Source organism: Papilio polytes, unplaced genomic scaffold (genome assembly GCF_000836215.1).
Source record: "Papilio polytes unplaced genomic scaffold, Ppol_1.0 DF821956.1, whole genome shotgun sequence".
Classification (NCBI taxonomy): Eukaryota; Metazoa; Arthropoda; class Insecta; order Lepidoptera; family Papilionidae; genus Papilio; species Papilio polytes.
Genome location: NW_013527248.1, coordinates 1,802,738 through 1,815,838, shown reverse-complemented (window position 1 = coordinate 1,815,838; position 13,101 = coordinate 1,802,738). Strand labels below are relative to the sequence as shown.

At 34.5% G+C, this 13,101-nt stretch overlaps 1 protein-coding gene across 2 annotated transcripts in view; it reads left to right on the top strand.

Annotated features, from left to right (window-relative positions):
• LOC106107679 (fibroblast growth factor receptor 3-like) overlaps positions 1-13,101 on the top strand; it is a 69,547-nt gene that overhangs the window by 44,860 nt on the left and 11,586 nt on the right. The gene's annotated exons all lie outside the window — the stretch shown is intronic.

Sequence of the window (13,101 nt, the reverse complement as noted above, 5' to 3'; positions counted from 1 at the left end):
TTTTTTTCTATAAAATGCTCCGTTTATGTCTACACTATAAAAAACCTTACTACAAGCATATTAGTAAAGCTTGTTTTCTTAATTTAGTCTGTAAAAATGAAATCAAAAGTAAAAGAATTAGAGGTTATTTACCTTCGACCAACGACCTCTTACATTCAAACATAATAAAGACATGAAAGAAGACTAATTTGATCATACTTTTCCTTTTGTATTTACAAAGCAAAAACTAACGTAACATTCGACGTAATACTGAATCTGCACAATTAAATATTTATAACGTGATACATTGTCTTTTGTTACTTCCTTATTTGTTCGTTTACTTTTTATTTACTTTTAATCTATACTTATATTATAAACAGAAATGATTTGTATTTTTGTATGTATTGGAATAACTCAAAAACTGGGCCGATTTTAAAAATTCCCTCGCCCTTAAAAAGGTAATTTATCTATGAGTGACATAGGCTATTTTTTTATATCACGCGGGTGGAGTCGCGTGCCACAGCTAGTATAATGATATAGAGATGCGTTGCTTCCAATAAGAAAGTGCATAGACCTCCGCCATGTTGTGACGTCATGGACATCAAATAAATTGGTGGAGTGAAAACAGATGTTTTAACAATAATATTTACCCACTTCTTTCATTGAGTTTAAAATTATTTGATTATTTTTTTTAAAATTTGTACTTTTCTAGGGATTGTTCACAGATCAAGGTACCCTGTGAGCATATTAGTTGAAACGTGTAGTTCTTGTAACGAAAGGAAATGGAACAATAAATGTATTAGGGTTACATTTATCAATAACTAGCTGTTCCCGTGCGGCTTCATCCGCATGAAATTATGAAAATTTTACTTTATTGTTTACATTTGTCAAATTATCAACAGCAAATGTCAAAATGACATGATATGACAAACCTTGGTAAACTAGTTTCCTTATTGTTGGCAGCAACTTATGGTCTCTTTCCCACATTAGGGTTTTTATCCAAAATATTTACCCTAAATTCAATGTCATGAAAATATATAGCCTAAAGCGTGACGTAAGTGTACGGCTTTTTATTAAAAAAAGAATTATTCAAAAATATACTGTAATTGCTGACATCTTAGGCAACAAAGAAGTGTGTGTTTACGCTTTATTATAATAGTATAGATAGATAATGAAATATTTGATTTTATTCAAATTGAGTACTTGTTTATTTTTTAATGAAGGGCTTTTTATAAACAAAAGAACTACATTTTGTTAGTTACCCATAAAAGTAAAAGTTAACAACTACATTTATTCCAGTAACTAAATTTTATACAATGAATAATGTAAACGAAATTGTTCGAGTGAAAAAGTAAGCAATTGGTCTTAAGAATCTGAACAACTTTCCTCAACGAAAACTCAAAAGTTATCAATAAAAAGAAAACTTAAATTGACTAAAAGTGTTCGCCCACTTGTATACGAAAATACTCCTATGATGTGAAAATCTTAAAACTTTGCTTTTTATATCTATAACCTAAATCACTAATGACCTAACTATCAACATACTAACATTATGTATGCTAAAGTTCTAATTATTATGAAGGCCAAATTTAAGTCCCTTACTCCTTACCAATCTTTTCTCATACGGAGAGGATGGGAAGGAAAAGTGGATTTGACACTGGTGGAGATGCATAGGAAGGGGAAATATCTTCTTTATGTGCGTCTCCTCCTCCGTCGTATAAGGGTAGGCAACGCGTCTGCAATTGCGGGTGTCTATGGGCAGCGGTCGCCATTTTGGCGGATTTAGGTGGCCGCTTGCTCATTTGCCACCTTATGTTATAAAAAAAAAGTTCGGATGGATGGATGTTTGTTAGAGTTTGTCGCCTAAAGCTGAACGGATTTCGATAAAATTTGCCGCACATGTAGAACATAGTCTTGAAGACACATATGTTACTCAATAAGTTTTTTTCAATTCCGCACAGACGGAGTCACGGGCGATAGCATACCTAAAACTATTTTCTTTCATGAAAATCCTTAAGTCGTTTCCGTTCCAAATCTCTGAATGATTTATTATTTACAAGATTAACTACATAAAATAAAATATCACATACATTTTGACAACCCTATCAACAATGGCCATACAAATCGAGACATCTCATTCATCAAAAATGCCGCGGACGTGACCAAATAAAAAACTTGTCAAGCGTAAATTAAAGTTATTATTTGCGGTAATAATATATTCAACTTTAATGCGTTACGAGTTATATCTTCATTTCTTTTTTATATTAAGATATATTAAGACTAGCTGTTGCTCGCGACTAAGCCCGCGTGAAATTAAAAAATAACAAAAAAACATAGCCTATGTTACTATCTGATAACGTAGCTTTTCAATGATGAACGACTTTTTAAAATCGGCTTAGTAGTTTTGAGTGTTCATTACATACAAAAATCCAAAAATCTTTTCTCTTTATAACATTAGTATAGATTTTCTTAACTACAAGTTAAAATTAAGCGGTGTAGTAACTTTAACTTGGAACCGAAATTTAAAACTAAAGAAACAATTTGGAACCTTACACACGTATTAAACAAACTCCATCCAATTGTTAACGCATAAAGCGTATCCGTATAACATTATTACTTAAATTTTGTAACAAGTTACAGACCCGTTACGTAACTTTGAATGTAACGTCAACAAACTATATTATACTCTATTACTTAAGCCTCAAAGTTGTATTTACTTTTGTATTTTGAATCAAAATGTGTGCAAACAAGTCTTGGAGAGTGAGAGTGGTTTGCAAACGTGCTTTCGCTTATATGATGCACACTTTGTATGGAAAATTAATGAATTTTTATGAATAATAATACTTAATTTTAACTTATTAGAAACGGCACTCATGTGACACTATTATTATTTTAGCCGTTTTATTTCTGACTAGCTGTTGCCCGCGACTTCGTCCGCGTGGTATTAGAAAACACACGCACTATATAAATAACAAAAAGCTACGTATCCCTCGGGAACCGGACCTTTCTCGGGGATGAACCTTATCCCATGTGTACTCCAAACTTTGTTTTATATCTGTGCCAAATTTCAATAAGATATGTTGAACCGTTGCAGAATGATCGAGTAAACATTAAAAAAGTAAATTAATGAATCCCACGGGAACGTTAACTATTCCCGAAATAAAGAGTAGCCTATGTGTTCTTCCATACTATGCTCTAAACCTGTGCCAAATTTCATGGTGATCCGTTCAGCTGTTTAGGCTACAAACGCTAACATACATCCATCCATCCATTCAAACTTATGCATTTATAATATTAAATATGATAATATCTCACGAAATCTTTAACTATTTTAACTGATATTGATAATCTCCATGTACTATTATCCAGTGAAAGTTAAGATTTTAGCATAATATTAAAAAACCTAACCTAATTCTTTGATGGACGAAATATTTTTTAATCATCGGATCGAATGGGTTCGATGGTACGTAAATAAAAGTCGTGAGTTTTTTCTTATAACATGAGGTGGCACACGAGCACGCAGCCACCTGAATCCGCCAATATGGCGAAGCGACCGCTGCCCATAGACATTCGCAATTGCAGATGCGTTACCTACCCTTATCCGACGGAGGAGGAGACGCACATAAAGAGGATATTTCCCCTTCCTATGCATCTCCTCCACCATCAAATTCACTTCCTCTTCCCATCTTCTCCTTATAAGAAAAGGATGGTAAAGAGAAAAGGACTAAAATTAGGCCTCCGGCACCACACTCATCAGACGAAACACGGAATTGCTTCCATTTCACGCCTGTCTTCTGTGTAATCGTGGTATTAAACCGAGCGTGCCGGCCTTGCAGTGCAAAGATGTTAAAGCGGGCACTACCACTGTGAAAGAAAGAGTGAACGCATATAACTGAGTACGGAAGGAGCCTTACAAGCTGCAACCGATACGCACGGCCATTGTAAACATCGTCTAATGAAATAAATACTTACCAACTGCATGTCGGAAACTTCACTGAACTACTTTCTCTTGCACATTTGATTTCATTTAAATTTCTATTAAAATCGTACAAAGCTTTTTGAACCTTTTAACATTTGTTATAAGGACTTTTCTTCTAGTAAGGGATAACTCAGCTTCGTTTTATTTCATATTTTCCTTCTTAAGTGCCATCAAGCGACATTTTCTAGAATTATACATCACTTAATTCGATAATTTAAAACTAACTAATTGCAGAGAGGTTTCGTCTAAGCCACTTCCAATGCTACTACGAGTTGTTTATGCCACCATAATTCAAATAATGCCACACAAATATTGTATGGATAAACTCGATAATATAACTCACAATTTAAAATACTTCATTACAATTTGTGCTCAATTGTTTATAAAAAATACCCAAAAATAATTCGAGTAAACAAACTTTTAAAACGATTAAACTGGATATAAAAGTTATGTAACTTTTTTAAATGATTGTGAAGTACTGGCCGATAAAACTCGTTACAATAAAGCACTTTCGATTAAAAAAAACGTACCATAAACAGGATGCAAGAAATAACCAAAAGGAAACGTGTTCGACATATTGACGAATATAGAATTTCCAAAATGAGAAAGTAAAAAATGTTTACTTCTAAAAATATTCTTCGCCGTACATTTTAAAACTGCTATTATAATTTAAACAACTATATAAATAACAGCGGTAAAAATAAGTTTTTACAATGAGTACTAAATAGCGAATTTCGTCTGCCGAAATACACCATACTTCATAGTTCTTAATATTATAAATGCGAAAGTTTGGATGGATGGATGTTTGTTAGTCTGTAGCCAAAACGGCTGAACGGATATCAATGAAATTTCTTAAAGATGTAGAGGATAGTCTGGAAGACCACATTGACTCACTTTTGTTTTTTTTTATTTCACGCGGACGGAGTCGCGGGCGGAAGCTAGTCTACAAAAATGTTATAACCGATTTCTTTTAAACATATTTGACATTTAAATTCCCGCCATTATGTCAAATAACTCGATTTTTATACGAGCACAAAAGGTCGACCACACAGCATTCGGCCAGTTATCTGAACAATGTAACTTCGATTCGTCGTAACAGTCTGACAAACTCCTCTGACCCGGTGAGAGGCGCTGTTATCGTTAATTTTTTCATACTATATAAAACATTTTGCCATGAAAAATAAGAAAAAATTACTACACATTTTGGGACACTTTTTTGACAAGCTTAATCTTAAGCTGTTGTAATTTTCAATGACCACCGGGACAAATAAGTTTGTTCTACTATATCTTGGACCCGACATATGCGAATCGACATGAGGCACTTTCACGTCGATATTTTAAGAGACATTCGGTTTCACCTTTCAACAACTTGTTCAAATATTTTATTAACCAAGTCTAGGACAACGTGATTTAAAATAATTTTCAACTAATCTATACGTTAAACGACTTCCTTTATTATTCTTTAACAATTCTTCAATCAATATAGTGTTCGGTTACACAGAATGTTTCGACCAATAGGAGAAATTACATATATCGGATCCAATGAGATATGTTTATCGCATAGGTCGATATCTTGTTAACCTATTGCAGAGCTAGCGTAATTACTACACGACGTATGTTCCAGACGGATGATGCATTTTATATAAATCTATCGCTCACGATAGACGCCGCAAACATACGCAACGACTTACAAAATACATTTATTTTTGTTGCTTACGTTAAAAATAAATGTAGAGTACATTTATTTTTGATGCTGACGCCGGTGCATACTTCACGGTCTTGGATGTTATCGCGTTCATTTGTTATTAATGTTCTGTTGAACGTAATACAAATATAGTCTATGCGTAGAGCTAGTTACTTCGCCTATCAGTTTCATTCATGAAATTATTTAAATTGAAAGAACATTAACATGAAAATATTTTGGCTGCCGTTATGTTGGACAGATATCAAATAAGAAAATAGTAAGTTTATACTTCTATGACACAAGAAAATCTAATTAGGTACTTGATATGTCTTCAGAATACGACTGGTTTTAGCATTACCGGCGCCTCGGGCGAGATATCTAGGGTGTCACCTAACTGCAATACAAGCCTATGTGAAAAAAGCACCTTGGCTCCGCTTTATCCCTGTAACCTTGGACAGTCGCCACTTCACGCCCTTATTCTAAAGTCGTAACAGGTCTAGTTTAGGCTATAAGAGGTCAAATTCAATCAAAAAAACATGTTAAAACGAAACTATTATGTCAATCGTCTAAAAATTATACTGGGTAATGGGGTTCTGGCCCTGGGACTTTGGTCTTCTTAAAGTCTGTATTCCGTTAGATCCGGGTACTATCCTAGTATAGAATATTTTCAGTACCTTCCAATCTAAGGTAGAATGTATCCCAGCACATACAAGTTTAGTGAAATTACAATACACGAACGCCTTCCGGAGTTACCGCATCTGCATACATTAGTCAGATTTGAATACGTGTGTGAACGAGGATAGATTGCGTCTTGTTTATGTTTTTCATCTTATTTCGACAAACATACGTAAATAGATCACTTACATATGTTATGTTATCAAATTCGCACGGAAGTATCGTTTAATTAGACCATTTTTATCCGCTTCTACTGAAATTCTTTCAAGTTATGTGTTCTTTAACGTTTTATCAGACTGACTAAGGAGTTATCTTGTCATTTAAATTTGTAAGTGGGTTTGTATGTGTAAATTTATTATGAAGCCTAACGCGTTGTCCGCACTATGCTATTCTGATCGAGTACCGAGTAATTTAGTTGCTATATTTTCGTCTTCACGATTGGCTACTCTTTTCGACTATTAGTTCGTTAATTCATGAAATACGAAAATCGGTAGATTACATTCTTAATTACTACAGCTGAACTAAAAAGCCAGTAGCAGTTATCTAAGCATGCGTTCGCGATATCTTTATGAAATTTCCATTCTAACAGACAATACGATCAGATGCGAAGCCTTAGAGATAAATGTTCGCGTGCCTGAGTCTCTATTGTTGCCTACAATTTCTTTTGTACAACATTCCGCGATCCTCACATTCTTGTCGACTTTTCGTTCCTACATCGTTGTTACATTTTTACGTCTTTGTAAGAATTCTATTTCTTCCTAATATTATAAATGCAAAAGTTTAGATGGATGTTTGTTAGAGTTGGCGGAAACTGCTGAACGGATGTCGAACTATCTTCAGATATTTTTAATTAAAGGAGTCAATAATTAAATCCAGGAGCATCGTTCCGGTGTTAACATTAATAATTACATTAGATGTTTTAGTCCCTTTCCCTTTCCACCCTTTTCTTAAGAGGAAAGGATGGGAAACAAAAGTGGATTTGACGGTGGAGGAGACGCATAGGAAGGGAAAATGTCCTCTTTATGTGCGTCTCCTCGTCCGTCAATTAAGGGTAGGCAACGCATCTGCAATTGCGGAAGTTTATGGGCACTCGGTCGCTTTCCATTTCGGTGGATTCAGGTGGCCGCTTATTCGTTTGCCACCTTATATTAAAAAAAAACTCAAAGTAAATGTATAACTAAAAGTTTTTACAAAACAAATTAATGTAATTTGAAATTAAATCAAACAATACAATACCCAACAAAATTACACGTACAAATAAATGGAAACTTTTCAACTGTTATCCGTTTTAACGAAGTAGAAAAGGTTAAGGGTTGAGGAAATTTTAAATGAAATTTATATTTAAACAAAATACATTGAAACTTATAATTTAAGCCCATGTTAATTAACATAACAAGGCTCTTATTTGAAATAACAGACCTATAATAAGAAAATAAAATAATTACATGTAATCTTTTGGATAATAAAAAAATACTACATAAATACATTTGACAGCGACTCCGTCCTCGCAGATTTTTTTTAATATCATTACATCAATGCTTTCGCCTGCGACTTCGTTCGATTGGAATTAAAAAAAAAAAACAAAGTGGTCTATGTGTTCTTTCAGACTATTCTCTACTTCTGTATTAAATTTAATCAAGATCCGTCCAGCCGTTTAGGCTACAAATTTTGACATTCATACATCCACCTAAACTTTCGCATTTAGAATATTAGTATGAGGTATGAAGAATGATTAATCCAAACCCAATCCGGTAATAATAGCGAATTAACGGCCCGAGCCGCGGCTCCTGAGGGTGCCCTCGAGCCTAGTTACTCATAAAAGAGGTTTAGGCTAAGCGCCATCTGCGCTCGGCCACCTCAAGCCCGGTGAATCTGTAAATGCCTCTTCAAGGCAAATAGTAACAATTCAGTAACATGAAAAAAAGAATGATTAATGTTGCAGTTATAATTTTTTTTTTTAAATATAAAGCAACATTTATCTTTGGAATGACACTATTTTTTACAAAACTTTTAAGTAAAAAAGCCTTTTTGAAAAGCATTAGAAAATAAATAGAATTGTAAACAGAATTGAATGAAGAAAGGCAACCTTTTTAATTTAACTCTCGCTCAACAAAATGTTTAATTCCGTCGACGACAACTTATGTATTATTAAGGGACATTAACTACAACTCGAATAGACTACAAATGACGAAACCGTCTCATACAAATTCATGGTTAGACTATTTTTAGATATGTCTTTTCTATATTTTTTTATTCTTGGTTAATCATCTAAACCTTGCAATACTTGAAAAAAAAAACATAATTTAATTCCTTATGAAAATGTATCGAAGATTAGGAAACGGTTTCATAAATTTTTAATATCTCATTAATGTAAGAAAGGTACTCACCCACTATCACCTCCTTACTTTAATCCGTCCCTTCTGGGGAAAGTTAAACGCAAATTGCGTAGATTTATGTGATCAAAACAAAACAATGTTTACAATCTTACATCAGCAAGAAACAATTGCACATCAAACCGTGAGTTTTACAAAAAAAAAATATTGTTTACCTGTTCTTTTTCATAGAGAAAGACAAGGATGGTAGTTTATGTATAATTTTTTCGTTAGAAACCGACAGAAACAACGAAAGACGACAATTAACGCGTTATTGTTTGTTCTCCCACCATATTACATAAAAATATAACAATACTAGCTATCGCCCGCGACTCCGTCCGCGTGGAATCAAAAACCAAAAGTGAATAGCCTATGTGTTCTTCCAGACTATCCTTTACGTCTGTGCCAAATTTCAACGAAATCTCTTTAGCCGTTTAGGCTACAAACTCTATCAAACATCCATCCATCTTGATGGATGAACTTTCGCATTTATGTTAGTAAGATGAAGTAAGTGTTCTTTTTAATAACTTATAACATGTTTACTTAGCGTAGAATTTATATATTAAAGTTGAATAACTTGCATATGCTTGATAACATAAATGCATTTATTATTGAAATAAATAATATTGACCCCAATGCTATAAAATTTCCCTTCCTACAGTTTAAGTAGAAGTTAAGAATGGGCTGGTCAAGTGCACTTGACAGAGGCGACATAGGCATCCTATTTCTGTGCGTTGACTCCTCTGTTAATCACAGGTATGCACATATGCTATCATATGGTCAGCGATCACTTCGCTATCGTAACGAATTCAGGCTTCAACCTCGTTTGTCTTCTTATACTATAAATTAGCTTTTAAAGACAATGTATCTATCATATATGTAGTTAGCATGGTCTGGACATGTTATGCGAACATATGCGACATACACCAGAAAGTGTTAAGACAATGTGGATGGCTACAAATAGGAAGTATGGATGGATTGTGTCAAAGAGGATATGCTTAAGAAAGGAATGGACTCAGATATGACGGCTTATAGAGATGTATAAACAGTGGTAGAGCCCGCTTTAACATCTTCGCACGAATGGGCCGGCTCGCCCGGTGAAATACCACGACCACACAGAAAACAGCCGTGAAGTGGAAGAAATTCCGCATTTCGTCTGATGAGTGTGGTGCCGGAGGCCTAATTTTGATCCCTTTCCCTTTCCATAGGAAGGGGAAATGTCCTCTTTTCTGCGCGTCTCCTTCTCCGTCAATCAAGGGTAGGCAACGCGTCTGCAATTGCGGATGTTTGTGGGCAGCGGTCTCTTTCCATTTCGGTTGATTCAGGTGGCCGCTGGCTCGTTTGTCAACTTACATTATAAAAAAATGTATGGAAGAGCAGCACATACTGTGCCGTCCCTCCGTAAGGGATAAGGGCAAGTAGATAAAGTACCTATAGTTCCTCTAATATTGTAGATTTTCATAAGCGTCGTTGATGACTTTAATGTTTCAACTACCCGTTTGCCGTCTCTTATATTGTCATCACAAATTGATTTTCCAATTTTTAATAAACGTTTTCATAAGTTATGAATCTTCAAAGTCTTCAAGTATCACCAGTAGGTCAAGCACACGTCCTCAACTAGGCAATTATCGTGCAAATCCACGTTACAAAATATTATTGGTCAACAATAGCATGCTGAGATTTCTACATCTCGATTGAATGTAATACGAACATGTCAAAATTGTTAATGGCTAGTTTTATTCATAGTAACGATCAATGGAATTAAATCTTAAGTGCTTTAAGGTATTATTTCACGTTATGTTCTGCAGAACGCGTTATGACCAAAAAACACAGTTGAAATGCACCTTTAGACATACCAAGTTTAAATTATTTTTATTGTATTTTATGGTCCCTTTCCCACATGAAGGTGTTTTCTAATTTATTTAAATAAATAGCCTAAAGCCTGTCGTAAGTAGAGCTTTTTATAATAAAAATAATAAATCGAAAATAAGCTATGATTGTTGACATCCTACGCCACAAAGTAGTGTGTGTTCACGCTGTATATATTAGTATAGAATTATAGATAAGTAAAGAATAAAATAGATTGAAGATGATATTGTAGATGGCGCTAGTAGTCAATTGAACGTCCTCTCGATTAGTAACAACGTATTTATTACGTAGCTTGTAGAGAACAAGCCAATTTAACTAGGATAAGCCTTCGACGTCAGTTGTTTGATTTCAGTGAGCTTTAGAGAAAGGTATTATTACAAAAATGTGTAATCAAATGTACATAAGAGTGAGCGAAATTAAGTTACTAAGTAATAGAACTTAACATAAAGTATCTTAAAATTCTTAACTCTTTTTATTACTTTATACATTCTTCGAATATCACTTAAACCTGACCGATAGTCTAAAACGCATTACAAACAGAAACATACAAATAATGGTTTTATTTAAACTATTTGATACTGTTAAAGTATTGAGTAAAAGTAACACATTTTTGACCGACTTTCTAAAAGAAGGAGGTACTCAATTCGTCTGTGTTTTTTTTATACAGATAATCCCAGGATTTACTGAAATTAAGTAACTAACACATAGAATACCACTTCCCTTTATAAACTGAAATAACACAATGTACCGTTTATTATCTCAACGTCTATTATTTATATTGCATCTGAAATATATCTTACCCTAATAAATTACATATTCAAAGTTTTATATCTCAAAAATCCAAAAATAAACAAAAAAGAAACATTTTTCTTAAGAATGTTTCTTTTACATGTTTCTTCTAAGGTATGCATTAATGTTTATATGATTTTTATCTTTTTTATGTTGATAACAAGAAGAATGTAGATTGATGAAGTTATTTGACCCGGGTCTAAGTCAAATGATGTCTCACCAGCGCCATCTATCTTCAAAGATTTTAGAACTAACAGCCCCATTTTTACGGGCCGGATAACGTTGTTTGACTGTAATATGTATCATGTTTTTATTTTTTTTAAAAATTGAATCAAGAAGATAGTCAATTGCTACATTTAGGTCATTCTTGTTTAGTGATGTTTTAATCCATCTAAGTTTTAACAATGGTAATGCCCGCTTTAACATCTTAGCACTGCAGGGCCGGCACGCCCGGTGTAATACCACGACTACACAGAAGACAGGCGTGCAATGGAAACAATTCCGTGTTTCGTCTGATGAGTGTGGTGCCGGAGGCCTAATTTAAGTCCCTTCCTCTTTACCACCCTTTCTTATAAGGAGAGGATGGGAACGGGAAGTGGATTTGACGGTGGGGGATTTGCATAGGAAGGGGAAATATCCTCTATATGTGCGTCTCCTCCTCCGTCGGATAAGGGTAGGCAACGCATCTGCAATTGCGGATGTCTATGGGCAACGCTTCGCCATTTTGGCGAATTCAGATGGCCGCTTGCTCGTTTGCCATCTTATGTTATAAAAAAAAAGTCGCCTCCATATTTATTGGCCGCTGGACCATCACTGACCCGAGTCTTAAGATTTTCAACAAAGATGTTATTATTTTTATATACGTAATGAAAGACGAACCATCTAGGTCGCAATTGCGTAGATCTAACCTACTTTTTCTTAAATGGTTATATGAATCATCCTGCTTGCAAATTTGTTCGCACATTTCACACGATTTCTTGTTTTAAAGAATTTCACAAATCCACTTAAAAATTATATTAATTATATTACAACTCGGTTGCGTTAAAATCTAGAAAAAATACATTTTTAATACCAACGTAATTAAAAATACTGAGAGTTCAGTGAATTAGTTGCAAAAAGACGCGCTTGGAAAATGTAGACACCGGCTTTTCAATCTCTCCTACCTTGAAATTCTTAGGATGCTTGAATATATTGCTTTAGTTCTTTTAGATATCTGCAAGTGCAGATGCGTTAGCTACCCTTAATTGACCGAGAAGGAGACGCACATAAAGAGAACATTTCGCCTTCTCCTCTACCGTCAAATCCACTTTTCCTTCCCTTCCTTTTCTCTTAAGAAAAGGGTGGAAAGGAAAAGGGACCAAAACTAGGCCTCTTCTCCCACACTCATCAGACGAAACGCGGAATTGCTTCCCCTTCACGCCTGTTTTCTGTATGGTCGTGGTATTACACCGGGCGAGCCGGCCCATCGTGCGAAGATGTTAAAGCGGGCTCTACCACTGAAATATAATGTTAATGTAATCAGTTTGTAAGTTAAACCATTTAGCATATCGAGTTAAAGTTCGAGTGAAAGGCGATACGAATGTTCACATTTAGCCGTACTAGAAGTAAATCGGTGACCATCGCATTGTCGAGAATTGGGTCAAGACGAAAATACATTTGAAACAACAAAACAAAACCGACTTCCAAACAAAATACACGAAAAACAAAACAAAATGCACTAAAAACAAAACAAAATACACCAAAAACAAAATATT